This window comes from Peromyscus eremicus, chromosome 2, assembly GCF_949786415.1.
Source record: "Peromyscus eremicus chromosome 2, PerEre_H2_v1, whole genome shotgun sequence".
In the NCBI taxonomy this organism is placed as follows: domain Eukaryota; kingdom Metazoa; phylum Chordata; class Mammalia; order Rodentia; family Cricetidae; genus Peromyscus; species Peromyscus eremicus.
The window spans coordinates 94,878,269-94,903,186 of NC_081417.1; the positions used below are offsets into that span (position 1 = coordinate 94,878,269).

The 24,918-nt window shown below is 34.5% G+C and overlaps 1 pseudogene; it reads left to right on the top strand.

Annotated features, from left to right (window-relative positions):
• Positions 1–5,098: 5,098 nt before the first annotated feature.
• On the top strand, positions 5,099–13,850 carry LOC131904794 (TGF-beta receptor type-1-like; annotated as a pseudogene).
• The last annotated feature ends 11,068 nt before the right edge of the window (positions 13,851–24,918 follow it).

Here is a 24,918-nt window from a genome sequence, read left to right on the forward strand (position 1 = left end):
TTCTGTCCAGAAACATCTTTTCACAAATTTTAGTATACGTACAATGCACCTTGCTAGTTTTGTAATAAAGCATGGTTATTTTCCAAGTATTTTACAATCTGAAATGATGATCAGGTTTTTCTCTTGTTCAAGAACACTGTCTAAGCTGAGGCAAATATTGACATCATTTTTTGTATGTGTGTATATGATTTTTACCTTAAATTTGAGAAAGAGTCATAAACTTATTTGTGTGTGTTCACTTATTTTTTTCCATAGAGATAATTTTGTTAATATCCTAATACAGAGAAAGCACTATCCACACAGAAAGCAGTGAATCTTTAGACTATTTCTGAGAAAGGAGAGAACTATTGAGCTTCTAAGGTACACCAGTAATAGGAATCCATTAGGATATCATGTACTTGTTTGGGAAGAATTAATTCTGGACAGAATTTCTAATGACCAAAACCACTCAGTCACAAGCTCATCTGGGAGATAAATTACTCCCAAGCCCATTTGCCCTCTCTTAGCATTTATCTAATTGTGACTTGAAATCACATTCACATTTTTGTTATTTTGTACCTGCATTTCAACAAATTGGTCTCTTCCACATTGACCCCAAATTCAAACCCACATATTCTTTGATGGAAAGTATTAATAAGTGTGAGTTATAAGTAATTGTGCAGATTTTTTAATTTTCTGTCTCTAGATTCACCTTTTTAAAAGTAAAATAATCACCTTATATTACACCATTACCACTCCCATCTAATGTTGCTTCTAATGCAGGTGGTTCTCTAATTCTCTTATCAGAAATGTCTATTTTCTAAATAATATCAAAAAATGACACTTTCTTAAACCCAGAAAAATGAAACAATTGTTTGCTGTAAACTATGATTCTTTCTTTCATTTTTTTTTTTTGGTTCATTGTCTAGGAAAAAATTTACATGCAGATAACGGCAAAGAAAATATAGCCATGATCCATATTCCTACTACTCCAAACTTCACCTCATTAAAAAAAATCTTGCTGTTGGAAAGCAGGCACACATGATGTACTTAGGCTAGGTTCTCTTCATCCTTTTCCAGTTTTCTCTTGCCAATAGAAAATGCTATGAAATGTTCCACAAATTTTTTCAAACCCTCAATTTCTAGACTAGGTGAGTATTCATAAGCTATATGTGAAGTTAATTTATGTTGTCCTAGTTTTTCCTATGAATAATAGTGTTTTATTGGAACTACTCTACATTTTCATAGCATCAATTTACTGTTTTACATAGACCCATATGCCTGAAAATTCTGGTTCATCCGGTAAATACTTACATGATGTTCTTTTGTTTGCGTACTTTAAGTAATGCATATTTTAAATAGCTTTCTGGATTCTAGTATTAAAAAGTTTTTGAAATAACCACAATTTTGTTTGTCTCCTTTAAACACTTGAAAGAGTGTTTGGAGCTTTATGGTGAGTAAATTTTCAGTTTTACCTCCTCACATTTCAGTGCATTACTATTCTATAGTTTATGGGCATCTTCACATAATATACAATATACTCTTATGTGCTTCATTTATTTGCAAAGACTAAAAAAAAATACATTAGAGCAGCATTCAATCAATTTACAATTCAAAATCAAATCTTTGACTTAGCACTAATTTCTTCTGCTGTAGACTGCCAAAAAAAGATGTTATCTTAAACAGAAACAATGACATAAACATTTTTTAGAACACTTCACAATTTTGTCACGATTTTCCTTTTCCTTCATTCTTCTCTCCCTCCCTCCCTCCCTCCCTCCCTCTCTCCCTCCCTTCCTCTCTCCCTCCCTCCCTCCTTCTCTCCTTCCCTCCCTCCCTTCCTTCCTTTTTGTTTGTTTTTAGAGAAAGGGTTTTATGTATTCCATATTGGCCTCAAACTCATCATGTTGTCCAGGATGCCTGGAAGCTCCAGAGCTGCACAAAGACATGAATTACATAGGTGAGCTAACACCTATCTTTGTGACACCAATTTAACGAATTAATTAAGCAAAGGTTTTTCAGGAATAATTTATAAATAAAATTGAGTCTCAGATGATGAAGTGTTTAATTTTTATGTAATTTACAAATTTTATTTTTATACTGGAAGTACATATATATGTGTGTGTGTGTGTGTGTGTGTGTGTGTATGTGTGTATTTTTTCAACTCCCTAAGGCTTTTACCTAGTGCCAGAAACAGTATCATCCAAATGAGTTTCTCTCAAAACTGTTTTCACTTCTGTTATCAATGAAAGAAGAAATCCATTGTAAGACCAGCCAATTTAAGACCAAAAAAATGCAGCTACTGTAAATCTAAATCTAATATAATATTTCATTTGAAAAGAAAAAATCTCTATGATTCAAACTCCAAATGCCCTATTCTTAGAGGACGGTCCTGTCTTTCGGATCTTTAAACTCTTAGACACCCACAAAGAAAATTGCTGTATTTCCCTACTTTTTTTCTATGGAAATTTGTTTCATACCTATATCCTATTAATTCACTTAACTGGACAGATTATTTTCAAAACACCTAAACAATTTTTAATATTCCATGTAAATTCTAGATCATTCCTAGAAACATAGTACAAGCTCACCATGCAATAGTGAGAGGAATATGAGTGCTGTATGGAGTGTAATACATTCACAACACTGAGGTGCTGCTTAGAACAGAGGCAAATAGACTTTTCAAAGTTTAGACATCTAAGTAAAGCTACCTAAGTCTCAAAATAATTGCTAAACTTCAATTTTCTGTATTTCACATACCAGTTTTTGATGTTGAAAATCACATTTATAAAATTACTTATATTGTGATGGCTGGGAGTCTAAAGACTTTTGTAATCCTACCAAATATGCTGAGTTTCATTCTAGAGACTTTTTTACTTGTGCTGTGACATATGTATACTTACACATACAGTCACATACACACATACGCACACACACAAAGAAATGTAATGAAAACATACTTATATATGTAATTACAGATCTCTGTTTTCAATTTACAAACTAGAATCAAATTTCCAAAAAGGCTTTCATTTATTAATCATGAATCTGGTATCAATAACATATTCAAACTATATGTATATGTCCCATGCTGGTGAACACAAAGTAGTTTTGTAGGTGGTTATGTGAAAAGTATTTTCAAATGATAATGATAAGATATGTAATGTGCATATAATTATTGTTGGTTAAAAGAGAGAGATCTATGTGATTATATTAGAAGGAATTGAAGAATGGAAGCCCCCAGTGAAAGTATAAGCAGGTGCATAAGTATGCATACATATCTAGGACATGTATGCAAGTGAGAGGGTTTATATGAATGGACAGAGATGAGCAGAGAGGCACAGAACTGTAAACACAAAAGCAGGTGGCAGCATTTGTTGTTCAGGAATTGCCAGTAACACGTGTACTGGAGAGTGATCATGCATACATGATGGGAGAAAACAGTGTGGTTTTACTAAATTGGAGGCTGCCGATTAGTTACATGAGACTCTGAGGCAGATGCTCTACATAATCTAAAACAGTGGTTCAAAATCTTTCAATTCTCAAATTGCCACCATAGCTTTAAACTACATCCAAATTTCAGCCTTGTGTTTGTGTACACTGGTGTCTAGAAATTTTTGATATTCTCAAATATTTTGTCTTAAATTTCTCTGTATTTCAAATTTTCTTAAGAGAACATAATGACTTTATATATGTTAAAATTTGTTCATGACACAAACTAAACTTTCTAGAAATAAATAGAATATGAACAAAATTAGAAACAAGAAAAAAAGAGAACTACAACAATATTTCATTATCAGCCCAACCTCATATTCACTGAGATTTATATTTTTTATCTATAATTATTATATTTTCATTGAACACATTCTTAAATATGTAATATTCTATCATTAAGTGTGTTTTACCACTAATACAATAAAAAAAATTATACCACATGAGAGAGTGTTCAGAAGTTTTGATGAGCCAAATTCTTTTTTTTTTTGTTTTTGTTTTTGTTTTTTTCGAGACAGAGTTTCTCTGTGTAGCTTTGCACAAGTGCTGCGTTAGAGGCGTGCACCACCAACGCCTGACTTTTTTTTTTTTTTTTGATAAGCCAAATTTTAGTATAACACAAATTTTAAACTGTCTTATCAATAAAAAACTCAGAAGCCAAATATAGGGGTGATAGCTGAGAGATAAGAGAGACAGAACAAGCCACATCCAACCTTACGTCGCCAACTTCTCATCCAATCCTGTTTCCATGAACCTTCAGCCTGAAAGCTTCTGAGTCCTCACCCAAATGGATCTCAGCTGAACTGCTGCTAAAATTTAAAAGCCTAAAAGCTTAAAAAGCCTCTAGTTCCTGGTCCTCATGCCTTATATACCTTTCTGTTTCCTGCCATCACTTCCTGGGATTAAAGGTGTGTGTCACCAGGCCTGTCTGTTTCCAGTGTGGCCTTGAACTCACAAAGATCCTGATGGATCTCTGCCTCTAGAATGCCAGGAATAAATGTGTGTTCTACTACTGCCCAACCTCTTTGTTTAACATAGTGGCTGTTCTGTTCTCTGACCCCGAGATAAGTTTAGTGGGTGCACAGTATATCAACCACATTTCAGTTTGAGGAAACAGGATCAGCTGAGAAGTTGGCGAGGTGAGGTTGGATGTGGCTAGTTCTGTCTCTCTGGTCTCTCAGCTATCATCCCAATATTTGGCTCCTGAGGTTGTTGTTTGTTTGTTTCTTTGTTTGTTTTTGGTTTTTCGAGGACAGGGTTTCTCTGTATAGCTTTACGCCTTTCCTGGAACTCACTCTGTAGACCAGGTTGGCCTCGAACTCACAGAGACCCACCTGCCTCTGCCTCCCAGTGCTGGGATTAAAGGCGCGTCACCACCGCCTGGCCTGAGTTTTTTTATTGATAATACCTGTTAAGATTCCTGTTACATCTGGCACCCAATGTTCATAGTACGAATTCTCAAAAAAGCTGCTTGCCTATGGCCTTGTGGGCCCCAGCTCAGGTCCAGCTGCACCGTTAGAATTTGCTGAAGGAGGCAGAAGCAGGAAGATCTGGAGTTGGAGGCCAGCTTGGGAGACTTGCTGAGGAGAAGCTCTGGATGGGCCAGGCTACAAATGGTGGCGGTGGGACCATGGAGGTGGTGGCTGCTGCTCTGCATTGCTGGCTACTTCTCATAATGGTGGCAGCAGCGATGCTGCTGCTGGGTACGAATAGTTTACCGCTGCTTATTCAGAGAACAATTGGCAGGGACATTGTGTTACAAGAAGGCATCAGCAAAGGTCAGTTTGGAGAAGTGTGGCAAGTCAAGTGGACAGGAGAAGTTGATGTGAAGATATCCTCTTCTAGAGAAGAACGTTCCTGGTTCCCAGACGTAGTTTTACCAGACTGTGATGTTATGCAGTGAAAACATCCTAGGATTTATAGCAGCAGACAAAGACAATGGTACATGGACTCAGCTGTGGCTGGTGTCGTATTAACATGAGCATGGATCCCTTTTTGATATCACTCTGTCCACTGCAATCTGTTTTGCCCATCTTCACATGGAGATTGTTGGTACCCAAATAAAGCCGGCTATTGCTCACAGAGCTTTAAAATTAAAGAATAACTTGGTGAAGAAGAATGGACTCTGTTATATTGCAAACTTGAGACTGCCTATGAGACACCATTCTGCCGCAGACACACTTACTGCTCCAAACCACAGAGAAAGCACACACACACACACACACACACACACACACACACACACACACACACACACACACAAATTCTACGAGGAACCGTGACCACAGCTAACAGTGACTTTGAAATCTCTAAAAACAATGATAATTCCGTATGAACTAGGATAAAGCCATTAAGCTGATTAACATCACAGAAAGATCTGCTTCAGACTACAAACTACTCAGGGCAATTTTGAGATGGCTAGCTAAGATGATCCAGATTCACAGACCACTTAAGCAAGGATTTGAGAAAATGCCTGCATTTTCCCATTATGCAGAGACTGGACAACAAATAATAAAGTTACCTCTCCAAGGACTTTACAGTTAACCCAAAATTTTTATTTTCAGGATCCCCTAAAGATGCCTACACCCCCAGACAGAATGAAGTAATTAAAGAAACAATGCCCACATTCCCAAGTGGTGGGGTGGGTGGTATTTGGTCCTTTCAATGGGTGATGGATAATTGTCATAGTTTAGGATGGTTTATTATAAATTGTTATTGTTAATGGTCAGGAAAAAAGCTAACCAAAGGAGATTTAAGGTTCTTGATTGAGAAAAAAAGAGGATATAGATAAGAGGTAGATTATTGAATCTGAATCGACTCTAAAAAGAAAAACAGGGAAGATATAAAAATGATAAACTACTATGAAAAGAAAAAAGAGAGAATATGGATATGATGAGATAAAAAGGTAGATTATTGAATCTACTTTTAAAAAGGAACTACTTGTTTTAAATATATTACATTGGATTGGATTTTTCTATATTGTATACAAATTTTGAACTGGACTCACCAAAATAGGATAAATAATGAAATTTCTTTGTCTGAATTGCTCAAATGTTAATGGACTGGATATTGTTAATGTATATAATGGAGATTTTTGTCTGAATCTGTCAAATTTTAATGGACTAGACATTGTTAATGTAATTCTTGACTGTATATTGTATATACTTATTGTATATACTTTTTCTTATATTAGTTATAACTTTTATTTTAAACAAAAAGGGGAACTGTGGTTGATATATTGTGCACCCCAATAAACTTATCTGGGGGTCAGAGAACAGAACAGCCACTATGTTAAACATAGAGGTTGGGCAGTAGTAGAACACACATTTATTCCTAGCATTCTAGAGGCAGAGATCCATCAGGATCTCTGTGAGTTCAAGGCCACACTGGAAACAGACAGGCATGGTGATACACACCTTTAATCCCAGGAAGTGATGGCACGAAACAGAAAGGTATATAAGGCATGAGGACCAGGAACTAGAGGCTTTTTAAGTTTTTAGGCTTTTAAATTTTAGCAGCAGTTCAGCTGAGATCCATTTGGGTGAGGACTCAGAAGCTTTCAGGCTGAAGGTTCATGGAAACGGGATTGGATGAGAAGTTGGCGAGGTAAGGTTGGATGTAGCTTGTTCTGTCTCTCTTATCTCTCAGCTATCACCCCCATATTTGGCTTCTGAGTTTTTTTTTTATTGATAAGACCGTTTAAAATTTCTGTTACATTCTAGTCTTTCTGGAACATATTGACTGATATTACTGATTTATTTTATATTTGTACTTATTCACATGTACAATGTGATGTGTCAGTTGATAGGCATACTGTATAATGAAATGATGACAACAATTTATAATACAATCACAAAGAATATTTATCAGTTCCTTATGGTAAGATTATTATAAATATTTTATTCCAGCTATTTTTAAGTGTCTAATATCAAACAAAATGTATGATATCAAGAATGTGTAGAACAGAAGTGGAACACTGCTATCCTGAATATCAGTTAGTGGACAAGAGCATGAAGCTCTTTTTATTCCTCCTCTGCTTTTAGAATAGAATTTTACTCTTCGACTTTACAGAAATCAAGGTAATTATGAGAAACATTTTTCTGTTTTTATTTTAATCTCTCTTTCTTCACTTCTCCCAAATCCAACATCTTGGATTTATACCATTATTGCTATTGCTTTTGTTGTGATATGATTACCTATATTTTTTTAATACTTAGTTGACTTAGTGTTAAGCATAATTATAATTTTTATAGTCAAACCTTGGTATATTGATGAGAAAGATAGAATTCTTAAATGTGTGTCTGTGTGTGTGTGTGTGTGTGTGTATGTATGTATGTGTAAGCTTTTTGATTATAGATGGTGAAAAATGGGAGAATCAAAGAATGTCCTCAAACAAACTCTGTCCAATAGGCAATGGGATAGTGAGAGTGATGGGGAACAGGTGATACTGGTGACTATAATGTTGGGGGAAGACATTAAAGTTTAAATTGCTACTGGACACAGCAGTCAGACCTTGTTGTACTTTTCATGGGCATAATCCAGTTCACTGCACAAAAATTGATTTTAATCTCTCCTTTCTGTTAAGTTTGAAGGCAAGTAAAAGTTTGTAATTCTTGCCCATTAATATTTGAACTTTTTCTTTCTTTTATCAAACTGTTAAAACTGTCCTTTTACTTGCTCATAGCATTGTAGGAATCCAGTTGAAAATTTTGATTCCAGGTAGATGTGACTTTTGCTTTCTACAGATATGCATTAACAGGTAAATCGAGACTCACATCAAAACAGTGCTACAGCTTTTATCTCTGGGAAGTGTTTCCAAATTCATTCGCAGCTAAAGGTGTTCCAGTGCCTCACCAGGCCAAAACCTTCAATTTTCCAGATCTGAAATCCTTACATGTGGCATCTCAGAGATTTTGATCATTTATTTACTGTGGATGAAAGGTAAGTGAGTAAAATATGAAATCTTTTGGGAGAGAGTTGTGTATACTCTGTCACTTTGAAATTTGAGCTTTCTAAAATTTAAGTTGTTAGTTATCGAGTTTTAAAAGAAATTTTTAGGAAAATTACTATCCTCTCTATATGGATATTAGACACATGATGAATGATTACTTGTGAATGACTACAAATTAAATAAACAAAAGAATGTTATAATGTTACAGAATTTCTTAACCAGACAGAATTAAATATCAAAAGTAAAATAATTAATACTTTTATACAAGAATAAATTTAATAATGTCTAAGCTTGTCCTATTTGTAATTTATTTGTTTCTGTAGTACATAAAAGTTCATTAATCTATTTCAAAAGCCATTTATTACTTTAGCACAATAAATGTTTAATGAATTTAACATTATCATAGCTCTCTCTCTCTCTCTCTCTCTATATATATATATATATATATATATATATATATATATATACAATGGATGCATATACATATATAGTATATATATATGATGTTGTAAGTGGACTTTTCTGTCCCACCAGCCAGCTTGCAAATAATCATGGAGACTTCTAATTAAGTATAAAAGATTGGCTGATAACTTAAGCTTGTTTCTAACTAGGTCTTATAACTTAAATTAACCCACTTCTATTAATTTACTTCCTGCTTTGTGACTTTATTACCTCTATCCTATTCTGTGTGTCCAACTTATTCTTTATCTGACTGGCTTCTCCCTACTCTCCTGGAAACTCTGTCCTTCTCCATGCTTGTGTATCTCTTCCAGTCCTTAAATCCCACCTAATTTTTCCTGCCTATCTATGGCCATTTACTTATTTATTAAACCAATGAAAGTAACACATATTCACAGTGTACAAAAATACTATTCCACATTTTCCCCTTTTTCATCTAAAAAGGAAGATTTTAACTTTAACATAGGAAAACAATACACAACAAAAAAGTTATCAAGTAAGAATTACAGTTACAATATCCAGTCCATTTGTATTTGGCAAATTAAGAGAAAATACTCTATTACCTATCTTAGTTTTGTCAGGATAAAGTTTCATATCTAATTTTCCTGTTATCATAATTAAGGAACACTGTAAGTCTGATTATTTAGTCTTTAACTCTATCAAAGGTTCCAGAAAGATGTAATAGTACCTAATGGCAAAGATATTGGCTGCCTAGACAGTAAATCAAAGTTCCTTTACAATGTTGGTGCATACATCTTTGGTCTATATGCCTAGTATATGTAACAGACATTTCTGAGAAGCATGGAACTTTGAAGGAATGACCTAGCTTTTTTTGACAAACTTTGGCAGTCCCTTTTTTTGTATTCTGTTGTCTAATTTGGACAATGTGCTGTCAGCCTTTGAAGCAAGGACAGTTTCTTGACTAAATGGCTAGCTTTTGCTCCAAAGAAATTAAAATCTATAGGGAGGTTCTTTAATGTGCATCTTCTTCTCTGAAGTAGATTGGTGCTCTCAGACATATCTCACTGTCATGAAAAGCCTCGGATTATTAAACATCATAAATGCCGTATTCTGTAGGTCTTTGAAGTGTTTGAAGACCATCTATCTATCTAAATATATCTATTTAACCTTGAAATATACCTAACATGACTACAAGTTTGATTATTATAGATGACTATTAACATACATTTCTTAATTATATGTTACAGTTTTAAATGAGCTACATATGTACAATACCCCAAACAAGAGTAGAAACATACACAAAGTATAACCAAAATAACTTTAAGTTTGTATCAATAAACCAAAATCCATACCAATGTAAAATAATTTGTGTTAATAGTTGTTTTTATGGATAAAATAGATTCAATAATTTGCATTTTTCATTTGTATATCCTCCCTTTTTCTTCAAAAAAAATCCTTGAATCTAATTCTTTTGTTTAGTTTTTTTTTTTAACCATGACCAAAAACAACTTGTAACTAACCCTCACTATCCTCTAAATGATGACAAACATCTATAATACATCTTTTCAGAATGTGGGCATTGTTCTCTCTATATTGCTTCTTCCAGCTTGGTGGCACTGGCATCTTTGGGGAAACTTTCAGAAAATCAGGATAATGTCTAAGTTTTGGCTGGAGTAGTATTTGAGGCTCAGTCATCTCAGCCAGCAGGCTTGAATCTATTCTGGATGCAGAACCCTGAGGGAATTGCAACAAAGGTGCTTTGAAATGTTAGATCAACTAGGCCACACATTTTTATTGGTGTCTGGCCCTCTTGCTCTGAAAATACATAAACTTCTAAAGGTAACATACATACCTATTTTAATAAAAGTATAGACTGTGTATTGTACACAATGAGCCAAAGACGATTTTTTACTTTTATGGTTGAGTTTGTAAAATATACATTATGTGTCTTGTAGTTTTTCTTTTTTTATTTCTTTATGTCTGTAGTCAGATTTTTCATTGTGCTAGATGAAAACTGATCATCTTTAACCTTGAATTAATCCACAGCCTTTCATCCCCAAAGCAACACATTATTTTGATTGCCATTTTGAAGTCAAGACATTTTTAAAATATGTAAGTAGGTTTATTCCAGCAGCCCTTATAATCCAATATCTTATAGAACCTAGCATTTATTCATCAAAAATCAAAAAATTCAAAGACAACACAATAACATACAGGATCCAGACTCCCTATGTATTTTTCATCTTTAAATGACTTTTTTTTCTTTTATATTACTTGACTCCTTTTTAAAAGACTTTATTATTTTTAAGCTACTTTTCTATTACTCTTTATACCTTTTCTCCTTTCCTTCTCAAATCTATGTACATTTTTAAACACACTGTAACCTGTTTAGAGGTTTCTTTCATCTAGATCTGTCTTTATTGAGTGTCTGTAGTGTATTTTGATCTCATGAGATGAATCTTAAACTATTATGTCAAGCATCAGCATGACTCAGCTTATTGCATGGTCCTAGTACATGGCAGCTGGCAGCTTACTCCATTCTGTAGGTAGTATCCAGGAGAAGTATCTCTGTACTGAGTCTGGCATGGCATTGTGAGACTAGGAAGTTACATTTGGGTTTAATTTTGTGTGTTTGGAACCTTTTCTCAAGCTTTCAGGTTTTAGGCGGATATTCGTGGCTGGACTTTGAGTGCCATTTGTAGGTAGAGTTTTTTGTTGGTACTGCCAACTCTGCCATAAATGCACAGAGATTTCTTATTAATTATAAATAATTGGCTGATAGCTTAGGCTTGCTGCTAGTTAACTCTTACAACTTAAATTAAGGTATATTTCTTATCTGTACTGTACCAAGTGGTGGTACATTTTTCCAGCAGGGCATTTTCACCTCCTGTTTCCTCTGCATCTGGTTGGTGACTCTGCTCTCCTTTTCCCCAGCATTTTCTCAGTTTGGCTCTGCCACACAACCTCTTCCTAACAAGCTATTAACCAAACAGCTCTTTATTAACAATGAGAGCAACACATCTTCACAGTGTATAAAAGAATTATTCCAAAGAATTTACCCCTTTTTGTCTAATTAAAAAGGAAGGTTTTAACTTTAACATAGTAAAATTATATACAACAATCAGTTACCAAGTAGAAATTACAGCTACAATATCCAGTACTTTAGTTTTTGGCAAATTTGGAGAAAATTTTCTAAATGTGTTATTTATTTTCTTGATGTTTAGTTTCTTGAATTCTTCATATATTCTAGATACAAACCATCTGTCAGATGAATATTTGATAATTTTTTTTCCTCATTCTATACGCTGCTTCTTTACTTAAATGGTGGTTTCCTTCATTTTACAGAAACCTTTCAGTTTTATGTGGTCCAATGTGCCAATTTTCTTAATATCTATGCTACCAGAAAGCTGTTTCCTATCTAAGTTCACAAACATAAAACACAAATGGCTGAGAAACATCCAATAAAATGTATAGCATCTTTAAGCCTTCAAGGAAACAAAAATCAAAACTAATTTGGGAGTTCATCTTACCCTATTCAAAATGGCCATGATAACAACATCAACAAAGAAAAGAATGACAACTGTTGCTGGCAAGGATGTGGGAAAAGAGGAACACGCATTTACTGCTGGTGACAGTATAAATTGCATTCAGTTCTAAAACTAAAAACTGACTAAGGTTGAATATTTTCTTCTATGGAATTCATATTTTCTTTGGAATTAGAATTAGAATTACAAAGAAACTTTCCCTAAAAAGTTGTCTAGTACCAATTTTGATTTTTGTTTGTTTGTTTATGGAATATTGATAGACTTACAGATCTTGAAAAAAAATCTTTTGATAAAGTACTCCTTCTGGAAAATATTCCAATAAAGGAGAATCGAATGAATTAGTTTTAAGCTTAAGTTTTTAAAAGTAAAAAAAAAATGAATCAAACATTTTGCTAATTTCATGAGAAATGATTAGATAATCAGAGTTCATGTTTTAAATAGACTAAATCTCTTCTTTTTCTTTCCTTTTTTTTCTTTCTGTTTTGTGACATGGTCTCAATATGCAGCACTGATTGACCCAGAATTCTCTATGTCAACTATGCAGGCTGTCTCCAAACTCACAGAGCTCCATCTGCTCTGCCTGTAGTGTTGGCCCAAGGGTTTGTGAAACCATGCCCTGAAGATGTATGTATATATCATAATGTAGACATATTGCCCCTCATTTGTGATTTCACTTCACATTATCTGTCTGTTTAGCACATGGTGATTTACTTCCAAAGTAATCGTGTGAAAGAGAGAAGTAATAATCATCACTAGAAAACAAGAGAACAAAACTTTACCAAGGTAATCAGTCAGCATCCACAGTGCAAATGCTATTGAAAAAGTGTTTCCTTAAAAGGATATATTGATAATGGCTATGCATTTCTATGATTGTCAGCTCCAAAGCCCGCTGCTCTTGTTTTCAGATGAAAGTAATCAGATATATTCAAGTAGAGGAGCATATTAATACTCACAAATTATTTGCAATATATATGATGAAAGATTAGTCTTTGGTATGTGGAACTGTCATCTGCTCTAGGTTTTTGGTAAATACGAAATATCTCTGAAACATAAATTCAACTAAATAGTGGGAAAACTGCGATATTTAAACTACATGTGAATGAATATAAAGTTAAAAATCAAATTCAATTTATTAAACATGGAGCAATATAACCCAGTTACATTATTATAGAAGTTTAATTATCCAAAATTATTTTTAAAAAGATCGTGCTGATAACAATCTTGTTGCAAAGGCCAATGTGATAACTGTTGAATTAGAAATAGAAGATATTTATCCAAAGGACTCTGAAGGAGATGCTGACAAAACTGAAGGAATACCTGTTAGGTTAGAAGTGGTAAATATTTATCAAAAAGACACTGACAGGATTAGTGGAAAGATAGAGAGACCTGTATTGAAAATGGAAAGTACTTACCAAAGGATGCTGAAGATGTCCTTAGAAATGCTGAAACAGTACTATTTCTGTTAGACATGAAAGAAACACACCACAAGACAGTACAAATAAAATATCACCACACAATCTTATTTAGGTATTTTTAAAATCAGTTAAAATTTAAATGAAGAAAATGTCTAGACATAAAATACAAGAGTTCTGGCAGTTAAAAAAATAATAGGGCAAACAAAATAATTTCAAGTACAATATTTTAATAATTTAACAATGGAACAAACCACCACAAAGAATTGACAGTACAGAATTTTGAACTGATAGATCATATGAGGGTTTTATGGGGTTTTATGACCACATATCTTTACTACAGATAAATATACTATCAATTCCATTACTAGTCACAAAAATTTTCCATTTATACACACTCTGTTTTCAGAGTTATCTCTATAGCATAATAATACAAAGTTAAAATTTGTAACAGAATAATAAAATGCTTTGAAAGATAGTGTAAATAGAATAGAACTTGCTTATACACACGTACAACACACATACACACACACACATGCACACACACATGTATATATACACACACACACACACACACATATATATATATATATATATATATATATATTCTTTTTTGAAATTGCATTGTATAGTTTTTTTGTACACTTAGGAAGAGAGAACATCAATTGAGAAAATGCTCCTGGCCAATTGACCTGTGTGACATTTTCTTGATTGATATGTGTAAGCACTTCTTACCATAGGAGGACAGTGCTACCCCTTGGTATGTGGTCACAAGTTGTGTAAAAAAATAGCCAGAGCAAGACAAAGGGAGCAAGCCAGTAAGTAGTATTCCTCCACAGTCCCCTCCACGGACTTCTTGCCCTGACTTTCCTGTGTTAAGAGTGTGACCTGAGAGTTTTAAGCTGAACTAAACCCCTTCCTCCCCACAATTTGTGTTTTTTTTATCATAGTAATAGAAACACTATGACAGAAATCCATACCTCTAATTATTCTGTACTATGTAGAGATAGTTGAAAAGTCCAGGGGCTTTCCAACATTGAATGTTTATTAATTTATAACAAAATTTGTTAAACACACATTTCAAAAGTGCTTTCCCTGGTGTAAGGCAAAACATATTATGATGCCATTTATCTGTGGGTGAACTGGATGAATAAAATGTGTGACAGGCTCTCTGATACCTATAAAAATGAGTTCAATTTCTCGATATGTTCATAGAATCCTAGTTCTTTAGGGAATACCAAAACCTATTAAATAATCATGGATGGCAAAGGACCTTGAAATGGTAAGCAAATGACATGAAAAAATGATGTAACTTATGCTGCTTCCTACTCAAAAACATTAAACTTATAGACTTTGCATTTAATATAAATGACATTTATAGTATGAAGCTGGGAAGATTATTAGATGTTTCATTGAAACAGCATTTACAAGTTTATCTAGTTAAATTAAATCAATGTTCTTCATGAAGTAAAATGAAGACATGCATGCGTGTTCCCCACTGTCTGAGAACATCAAAATTTGTTTGAAGTTCTTCTTAATTGTCCAGCTAGATCCATTTCTCAAAAAAGATGGAACATACCAGCTTATCACTTTGAAGATAATGAGCTCAGTATTGCATCCTGGCTGCAGGGCCAATGCTGTGTTCCTCAAACTATACCTTTTCCTGTTTTATTGAGTTCCTAGGACATTTCTTATACAGTGTTTACTTCAGGAAATATTTTTAGAATTTTTTATGTTATTTTAATTAATTTCCCTCTTTTTATTCTTTTAGAATTTCATACAATGTATATTGACTGTATTCTTCTGCTCTTCAGTCCCTCCCGGATCCATTCCCCCTTCCATATGTATCAGACTTTCTGTTCTCTTACTTTTTTTTTTTTTAAAGAACATCAAGTGGTTTGTGCTGCTATATATTCTTAGATGTGTGGACTTCATTGGAGGGTGGTCAGCCCACTGAAAGCCACGCTTTAAGAAAACTGGCTTTCCTTCAACAGATAGCTTTCAACTGCCAACTGTTCTTTAGTTAGGGAGTGGGACTTCAAGTCCATCTCCTCTCCCCAGGATGGAATTTTATGAGGCTTAAGCCTGTGGAAGTCTTGTGCATGCTGCCTCAATTACTATGAATTCATATATACAGGTGCCCTGCTATGTCCCAGAAACATTGATTCTTAGTAGTCATCAGCAGTCTGTGGCTCTGACACACTCTCCTCCTCCTCATCTGCAATGATCCATAAGCCTGGAGGAAGACAGGGGAATACAGCACTATCAATGAAGGGAGTGTGACACTTGACCACAGTGTATATTAATAGCTTCATCAATATCCATTCCAGTAATAACGGGAGGAAAATACTTCTTTTGATAGTTATGTTGACAGGGTGTCCTTGTTTCAACAAGGAGTTTAATGTGGTTGAAAAACTTGCAGAGGCTAAACTGAGGGTTGGTTTTTCTCCTGTATCAGCCTAGAAGTCAGGCTTTCTTGATTTCAGTTAACCTAATTAGTGGTTTAATCAGGAAGTAACACTTACTCTGTTTATGTCTCTCTTTTCACTGTTTTTTCATGTGCTTAATCTCTAATGTAGCCATGATTGCTGCCATGACACGAAGTATTCAGTATTCATTCAAAGTAGATAAGGAATGAAAATATGCCACCTAGACTTTCTTCTGGCTTTAGGCCAGAAGTAGATGGTTTGCTCATCTCCAGCTTCCAGATGGGCAGATAAAGAATGCTTTCTCTTCTACCCTATGTGCAGAATACAGACATGGGATAAATACATAAATCATAGTGATTTTGTTGTATTAAACAAACGTATAAGCCTAAGTATCCAATGTAGATTACTGAATTAATACCTTTTGAGACCTATTTAGGTATTAATATAAAGCTGTTCTTTCTAAGGTAGACAAATAAGCTAATGAATTATAAATATCAGCTGGGTGGAAAATGAAAGGGCCATCTGTCACTCCGAAAGGAAGTTCCCTTCAAGTGGTTATATCCTATAAATATGACTTCAATTGCAAGACAAAATGTGTACATTGTAGTTATTGTATTATGAAATATATTAAGATTTTTCACTCTTATTCCCTAACTTGCACCATTTGAAGAGATACAGGCTCCCTTTGCGACTCTAAATGTTTATGTTTTTTGTGTCTGAACCTCTCTGCCTTGTATATCAGTTCTTCACTTGTTTTAGAAAGTTAGCATTTGCCCAACTAGTCCAAGATTAAAATCTTAAATATGAAACAGATTTTAGGTATGTATTAAATGCTTTTTAAGTTTTCAGCACTTGGTATTTAAAAGAATGGTTGTTGATGTTCAGTATAAAAAGGAGATAAGATTAAAGGTCATTTTAGAATAATTGTACAAAAATAAACTTAATTTTCTATTATCTAATAGTTTGTATTGCAATATTTTTTAATGTATTCTTCAGGAATCAAATTAAGAAGGTTTTCACAGATCAGAAGTGATGTTCCTAGTAGCAATATGCTATTTTTCTCCACAAAAATATATTAGGAAAATTACAAAATAAGTGGAAAGAAATGTTATTAATATTTAGTATTTTCTTGTGTGAAAATAATTTATTTATTTGAATAACAGCAATATAATTATCCCAATTGGAAACAGCTATGATATTAAATTCATAAGTATACCATTATTTGTTTATTTTGTCAAAAGAAAGCAAAATACCGTATTTAAAAATTAACTTATTGGTAGTTCTTCACTGTCCATGAAGAAAGTAAGGTACAGAACAAAGTGTGCACATCTTTCTCCCTCACCTCAATTTAGGGCAGAAAATTTAAAATTAAATTTACCACAATTTGTCAAGAAATTCTAAAAGAAATGAAACACTAAATAGAATTTGTTAACTAGGCAAGAAATAAAAATGTTGAAGCTTTTATATTAATATGATACCCTGAAAAAAATAATAAAAATTTAAAAGATTCATTTTAATTTTCAATCTAGAATATTCTTTCTGATGTGATCAGTAATATATGCAATCAACTCCTGCTGCCTGATTGGCCTCTTCTACTTACTGTGAGGCACAACATGAAAAGGTCTGTTGAAATTTTCACCCAGCTGATATAAACCCGAATACTCATCCAAAGTAACTTTGATCAAGTGCACAAGAGAAAGAAGCTATTTCTTTTCCAGCCAATGGATAATTGGCTGAGTGCACCCTTCTTATAATGTTCTAGGTCTTTTTTACCAAGTCTGTTGCATTTCCTTTTGACTGTTAAAACCTGCAGCACACCTGAAACTCAAACACGAGGCAGAGTGAGATATGTATTTTCCATGTAAAATGGTAGGCTTTGGTGAAAACACACACACACACACACACACACACACACACACACACACACACCACAATGAAAAGAGTTGATGTGATTCATGAGCTAGTGGCAAGATGCTTCTTCATAGCTAGGAATTCTTCATAGCTAAAACACTGGCTTTCAGGATTTCAATGAATTAGTTTTGCTTATACCTAAACAAAAATTTTTGAATAAGAAATTAAAATTCAATTTAACAGCATTTATTATTTTAAATTTAATAAATAATTCATTAAGATTAATATTTTATATAATATTTGGTTATATTTTTGAAAGAAAAATATAGTGAGAATTGAAGTAGAGCCTAACATTTTTTGTCTATTTATAGAGGTTCAATTTTTATATTTTCTTCTCCATTCAATCTGTCCTCTCATGTTGCTGTGATTTAATATGCAACATATGTACATATATATATATATTATATATATATATATTAGAGAAGAATCTAAAGCATCATTTGGCTTCTCTCCTGTTCTAAAATAATTGTGTCTTTTTTACACAGTAAAACAAAATTAAAAATTTTATGCAAAGCTGTTTACAGAAGTGACTAACAAAACAAAGCAACAGAAAACTGAATTCTTTTGATGGTTAGTGACAGAAATTGAGAAGCAGGAAAAAAAAGATAATATTTACATGTAATATTACAAAGGAAAATAGCCATGTAACAGAAAGGTGCATTTAACATAATAACATCTATACATGACTATATTAGAACCATACTAGACATTATCTTTTATGTGACAATAGTGTATAATAAAAGTATAAACAGGGAAGATTATTCTAATGGAATGTTCTGGGTATCTGAGATCCAGAATGACAAGCACAGTGTTGTTCTCTATGTGTGAATACTAGCTTTAAATATTTAGATACATGTGTAAGTTACAGTTCTTTGCTTGTTAATTTTGGTCAACTTGACATAAACTACAGTCAGGGAGGAGAAAACCTTGTTTGCGGCATTGTCTCTATCAGATTGTGCTGTAGACATGTCTGTGAAAAATATTTCTTGGTTAATGATTGATGGGGGAGAGCCCAGACCACTTTGGGCAGTGCCACCCCTAATCAGGCAGACCTGATCTGAATAACAAAGGTAGCTGAGCAAACTATGGAGTACAAGGCAGTAAGCAGCTTTCCTCCATGGTTTCTCCTCAGATTCCTGCCTTCAGTTAATACCTTGGCTTCCCTCAATGGTAGACTCTATCCTCCTAGAGGTAACAGACCTTTCTTTTCCCAAGTTGCTTTTGGGCATGGCATTTCACCACAGCAACAGAAAACTAAGTAAAACAAGAATTCAGGAGACCTAAAAGGAATCATGAGATAGGGGGTTGGTTGGGTAATAGAATTCAGGTGGTGTGAAGAGGGAAGTGAAAAGAATAGAATAGGAAGAATTAAGTGGGGTGGTGAAGACTGTCCTCCCATCTAAGAGCTAAAGTTGTTTGAAAATGCTATATGGAAGCATAATACTATAAATATACATAATGGAGTTACTCCATTATGGGAGAATAATTCTACTTCCAGACAAAATAGGCTATCAAGCACAAAGCCCAGTGCTTGGTGTAAGTTAACTCTTTTCAAGTTGTTGGTTTGTGGGGTCTCATAACTCACCCAAACATTATAGGCTATTGGCATTTCTCTTGGTTCCTTTCCAAAACTTGATAATAAGGCATTATTCCTGAAGATGTCACATCCTTGAATCAGAGGGCATGAAGCTAAGCTGATACTGACCTAAGAATTGAATCCTTACTGGCTAGTTTTCATAATGCTTTGTTTACTACCATGAGACAAAAGTAATCAAAAGTCTTACAAGGCTATGAACACTGCAGCCTTCACTAACAACTGGCTTCTTAAGATATACTGGCTGGTGCAATAGGAGCACCAATATTCAGGGAGTAAACAATCACTTTCCTGTTGAAGTTAAAGACCAACCCACTGGTAGTACTCTCCTGGGTCAGAAGCTCCTGACTAGCAAGGTCATAAGCTCTAAGAGAAAACTAGCTTCTAATCATTTTGCTAAATGGACAGAGTAATAATCTGCCCCCAAGTTCTTGTTGTTATACACACTGATTAGTGAATCTCTCAATTCTCACCAGATACATTTGTTTTTGTACTAGTGACTGGTACAGTGACCAAAGATACAAGATTATAGAGTTATCAGTTCTAAATGTGACAGCTCCATCATATTTCCACCTTCCAAGTTTGGGGAATGATTTTAGAAGAGTGGGTAGAAATATTAGAAGAGTCAGAAAGGGTACTCTTACTTTTGCATTCTAGAGCTGGACAAATGTTCCCATCCTCCTGAGATTTCCTAGATTACATCCAATATAATAACAATTAGGGTTTTGCCATAGTTGTTTGAAGTGTGAAAAGCAACAAAGCACTGATATGGACACAAACAGGGAGCCTTCCTCCCTGTTTTCTGCTTTCTTTTATTGAATTTGTTCTTTCGACAAATTCATACTGGTATAGTGTACATTCTGTTTAATGTCATCCTCATTCTCTTTTATCCCCTTCCCCGAGCTTGACCTGAAGTCATTTTCTCAATTTCTTCTGTTCTGTTTTGTTTTGTGACCAATGAGTTTAATCATGGCTTTTTATGTTACTAATATGCATCTGAGCATAGTTTGCTGCTATTTGTTGGCAAACAGCAAGCTCATTAGTGAGTACACTACGGCAAACAATGCCTGGCCTTCCAATAGAATCTCCCAATAGCTCATAGCTCAGCAGGAAAGGGTAAGGAGGCTACATGGATCTCTTCCCAGTCTATGATTGACTCTCAAGAGACCTGGTCTTGTGAGACCCATTTCTAGCAGTCACTAATGTTAATCATGAGTCCATTGGCAGTGTCATGCCTATATGGTAACCTTTCATTGTTCTTCTGATAATTTTCCATATCTGGTACTCTTCCTACTCTCTCTTCTATATTGTTGCCTCAGTCTTAATTGGGAGTGTATAAATGGATGTCTTGTTTAGGACTCAGCACTGAAATTGCATTTCCATCTTCTTGAGAAACATGTCTCTGTGTTCATCACCTTTCATTGCAAAGGACAGCATTTTTGATTAAGAATGAGAACATCACTTCTGTGGGTATAAATACAAGTCTTTAGAAGGCAGCTCGGTATACTATCAATTTAGCATTTTCTCTTCAAGGGCCTAAAATTCTGTCACAGATTTTTAACTAGGTTTACAATAGTATACATAGATTCTATTTTCTGATGTAGACTTCAAAACCAACCATGCATATTTGGTTGCTTTCTACAATCTCTGGTGACTTTATGCCCAACAATTCATAAGGACATATCCCATGCCTGGCAGTGAGATCTGAGTTTAATAATCCACTTTTGTTAGGTGAAGTATTATTCAGTCATGCAGGTTATCAGCCTTCTAACTATCATACTTCAAGTTGGCTTTAGAAGTAGTAGATTCCCATATGGCCTTTTCTACCCCACCTCTTCGTAGTTAACCCTTCCACCCTACCCCCAACCTTCTCCATTTTATAACTAATTAATAATCCTATCCCTAATTAAGTTCAACCCCCAAATATTCACACTCTTTGTTTCCCATCACCTATGTTATGTCTTTTGAGGCAATCTCTCTTATCTAGTACCCTGGCTTCTATAGGTACTCTGAGCTAAACACACAGAGCTAATGATTTAGAACTAAAATCAACTTGTGAGAGACAACATGCAGCATTTGTCTTTGTGGGCCCGAGTTACCTTAATTAGTGTAATGTTTGCCAATAACAGCAATTTACCTACAAACTTCCTAATTTTATTTTTCTTTATACTTGAAGAACCCTGTTGTTTATATGCATTACATTTTCTTTAATCTTTCAAGTGTTGAAAGATATTGTGGTGGTTTGAAAGAAAATGGCCCCCAAAGGGAGTGGTATCATTAGGAGGTGTGGCCTTGTTGGAGTAGGTGTGGTCTTGCTGGAGGAATTCTGTCACTATGGAGACAGGCTTTGAGGTCTCCCTATATTCAAGCCATGCCAGTGTCTCAGACCACTTCCTGTTGCCTGTAAGTCAATGTGTAAGAACTTTCTCTAACACCATGTCTGTCTGCATGCCACCTTGCTTCCTGCCATGATGATAATGGATTAAACCCCGAACTGTAAGCAAGGCACTGGAATAAATGTTTTTCTTTATAAGAGTTGCTGTGGCTATGGTGTCTCACATTGTCTTCACAAAAATAGAAACCTTAACTAAGACAGGTATCTATGCAAATTCCCTTCTGTAGCTATTACAAACAACCCTGAAGTGTTAATCACCAAGATGGATACTGACACAGGTGTACACCACTGACACTTCTCGAGATTGCTTGCATAGTAGCAGTGAATGACAGGTAATGGTCTCCAAAATCTTATCCACCTGCAAACCTCAGTTCACAGATGTCACACCTCAGGGTAATTCCCTGTTTGCAGTCACAGAGAGAGGAAAGCAGGCTCCTTTCCTTGTGTACTTCCCAACCTGAGCCAGCTTCTTGCTGCCTGGATCATGAGCACCTGGTTCTCTGTCTTCACATCTCCCTTCCTTGGCTTACCCTCACTCAGAACTTTGGGCATACTGAATTGAGGGTATCCAACCTGTGGATAAGTTTGGATCCCAGTCTCCAAAGTAGCTTAGTTTTCCACAATAGATTCTTAAGGTGGTGACTGGCTACTCATGCCTAAGTCATGCAGTGTGACAAAATGGGATTTTTCTCTGCTGCTGACCTGTGGCTGTCCCATTAACACCAGCAACTGAATTTGCATAAGAGTCATTGTTGTGCTCTCAGGGTAGGACTGATCATCTTTGGAAGCAGCTCTGAGCCCTACCTCCTACCACACACATTGCCTAGGTTGCTGTACATTGAAGCTGATGTGTTTCACTTGGTTCCCTACACGGTAGCACATATTTTTGATGTTAAAATTCCCTTTAAACTCCTTCACAGATATTCAAAGCTTTAATTCTTTCTCTACTTGGGAGCAGGCTTTTCATCTCTTTACTGAGTCTCATAGTACCAGCCTCCAGCCTCTACTACACCTCCTTACACAAAAGTTACAGAACCTATTTTTTTAATGAGCTTTACTGGTAACTACCAACTTTACATTACAGAATGTAAGTCATAGAGACTGAAGAACAGTAAATATCACTGACACCCTTGTATACCCAAGAGGGAATGGCATACACTCTTTTATAAAAACAAATGCTTGAGTTATAAAGGTAGCAGAGAGTTGAAGGTTGTTAATTAGATTTATCCTGAAGCCGGAGCTAAAAATGAGAAGATCATATGAATTCTGATAATATGCAAATATTTCAAAGAATATGCATTTAAAAAGTTAATATGAAAATGTTTTAAAATTGATTTTAAAGTTGATTGTTTTAGAAAAGGAAGTTGTCCATAAGCTCTTCAACTTTTTTAAAGATTCATTCAACTGAATGCAATTAACTCATTAATTAAATAATCTTCCATAGAAACAATTCCATGTCTAGAAATAATTCAATTGCTAAGAAATATAATTCTTGCTCTGAACTTAATATTTGAAGAAGAAAACTAAGAATTTTATAAGAGCATATGATCATGATTGATGCTTGCTTGGCAGGCAAGCTTCCATCTACAATTGCCAGCACTACATAAAAAAATTCAAAAATCATTTTGGTAAAAATTATAATTACAAAAATCTATAAAAATCAAAATATATATAACATTTCAAATCACAGTTTCTTGTGATTAGAATCATAGCATATTGAGAAAATCCAAATCATACCTGTTTGTTGGGATGTTCTGAATCAGAGATTAGACTCCTAAAGATCATCCATGAAATATACTTGTGTCATGTTTTAAAGCAATCAAACATGTTCATATGCCTTTATTCTGTAAGAGTAAATGTGATTCTAAATTTGTTGAGATTTAAGATGAATAAATAATCTACTTTGCAGTGTTTCATTCTGTGTAGTGTTCTGTGAAATCCAATTCACAGTATGCTACCAACAAATGAAGATCCCTTTTACCTGGCAACAATTTTCTAAAATGGTTTTTCAGTGAGGGAATTTAGGAACACAACTTGTGGGATACATTCAGAATGAATTAAAATCTCAGTTTTGGATGAGTAAGTGATTAAGGGAAATTAATTACTCCTCGTGATAGCCGATACCATGGTTATACATAATCAGTTCCCTCTTTTAAAACGCATACTCAAAAAATAAATTACCTAAAGAGGAATTTTTTTTTCATATTGTGTCACCGTGTTTTAGGTGATTCTCCTGTAATTCCTATTGTCCTGTAATAAAGACAAAAGCTCTCTCTATGTTCTCTGAGAAACAATGATATGAGGATTAATCATGCTTTTAAATGAATGTATAATTGCCTATTCAGAACGCTGCCAATGTCACAAGGGAATTCAGGAAAAACAAAGTTAGAAATAATTAACAAATTTACAGTATTGATTTCTCTATTAGAATACTTATAGAAACACTTAAAAATTTAAAAAAGTTTTACCAATTTAATTTTCAGAGATATTAAATTACTTTAGTGGTTTATCCAGGTTTCTTCATCCTATACTAAGTAGACAAAGTTCATTAACAATGTGGTTTGCTAATTTTTGTCTGAGTTGGTCAGATGAGTGACTTCCTATTATCTGTCTATCTGGTTTTGTTTCTTGTGTACTGGTTTGATCACATTCCTGTTTGCTCCCTTAGGTAGTGAAACACTTGCAAAGCTCCTGTCTGGAGAGGAAATATATTCCCAGGTCTTGCTAAAGAGGCAGTAGTTTGACATGAGAGGAGTTTTGTTCTCTGCCTATTGAACCTTGGCCTTTCCAATA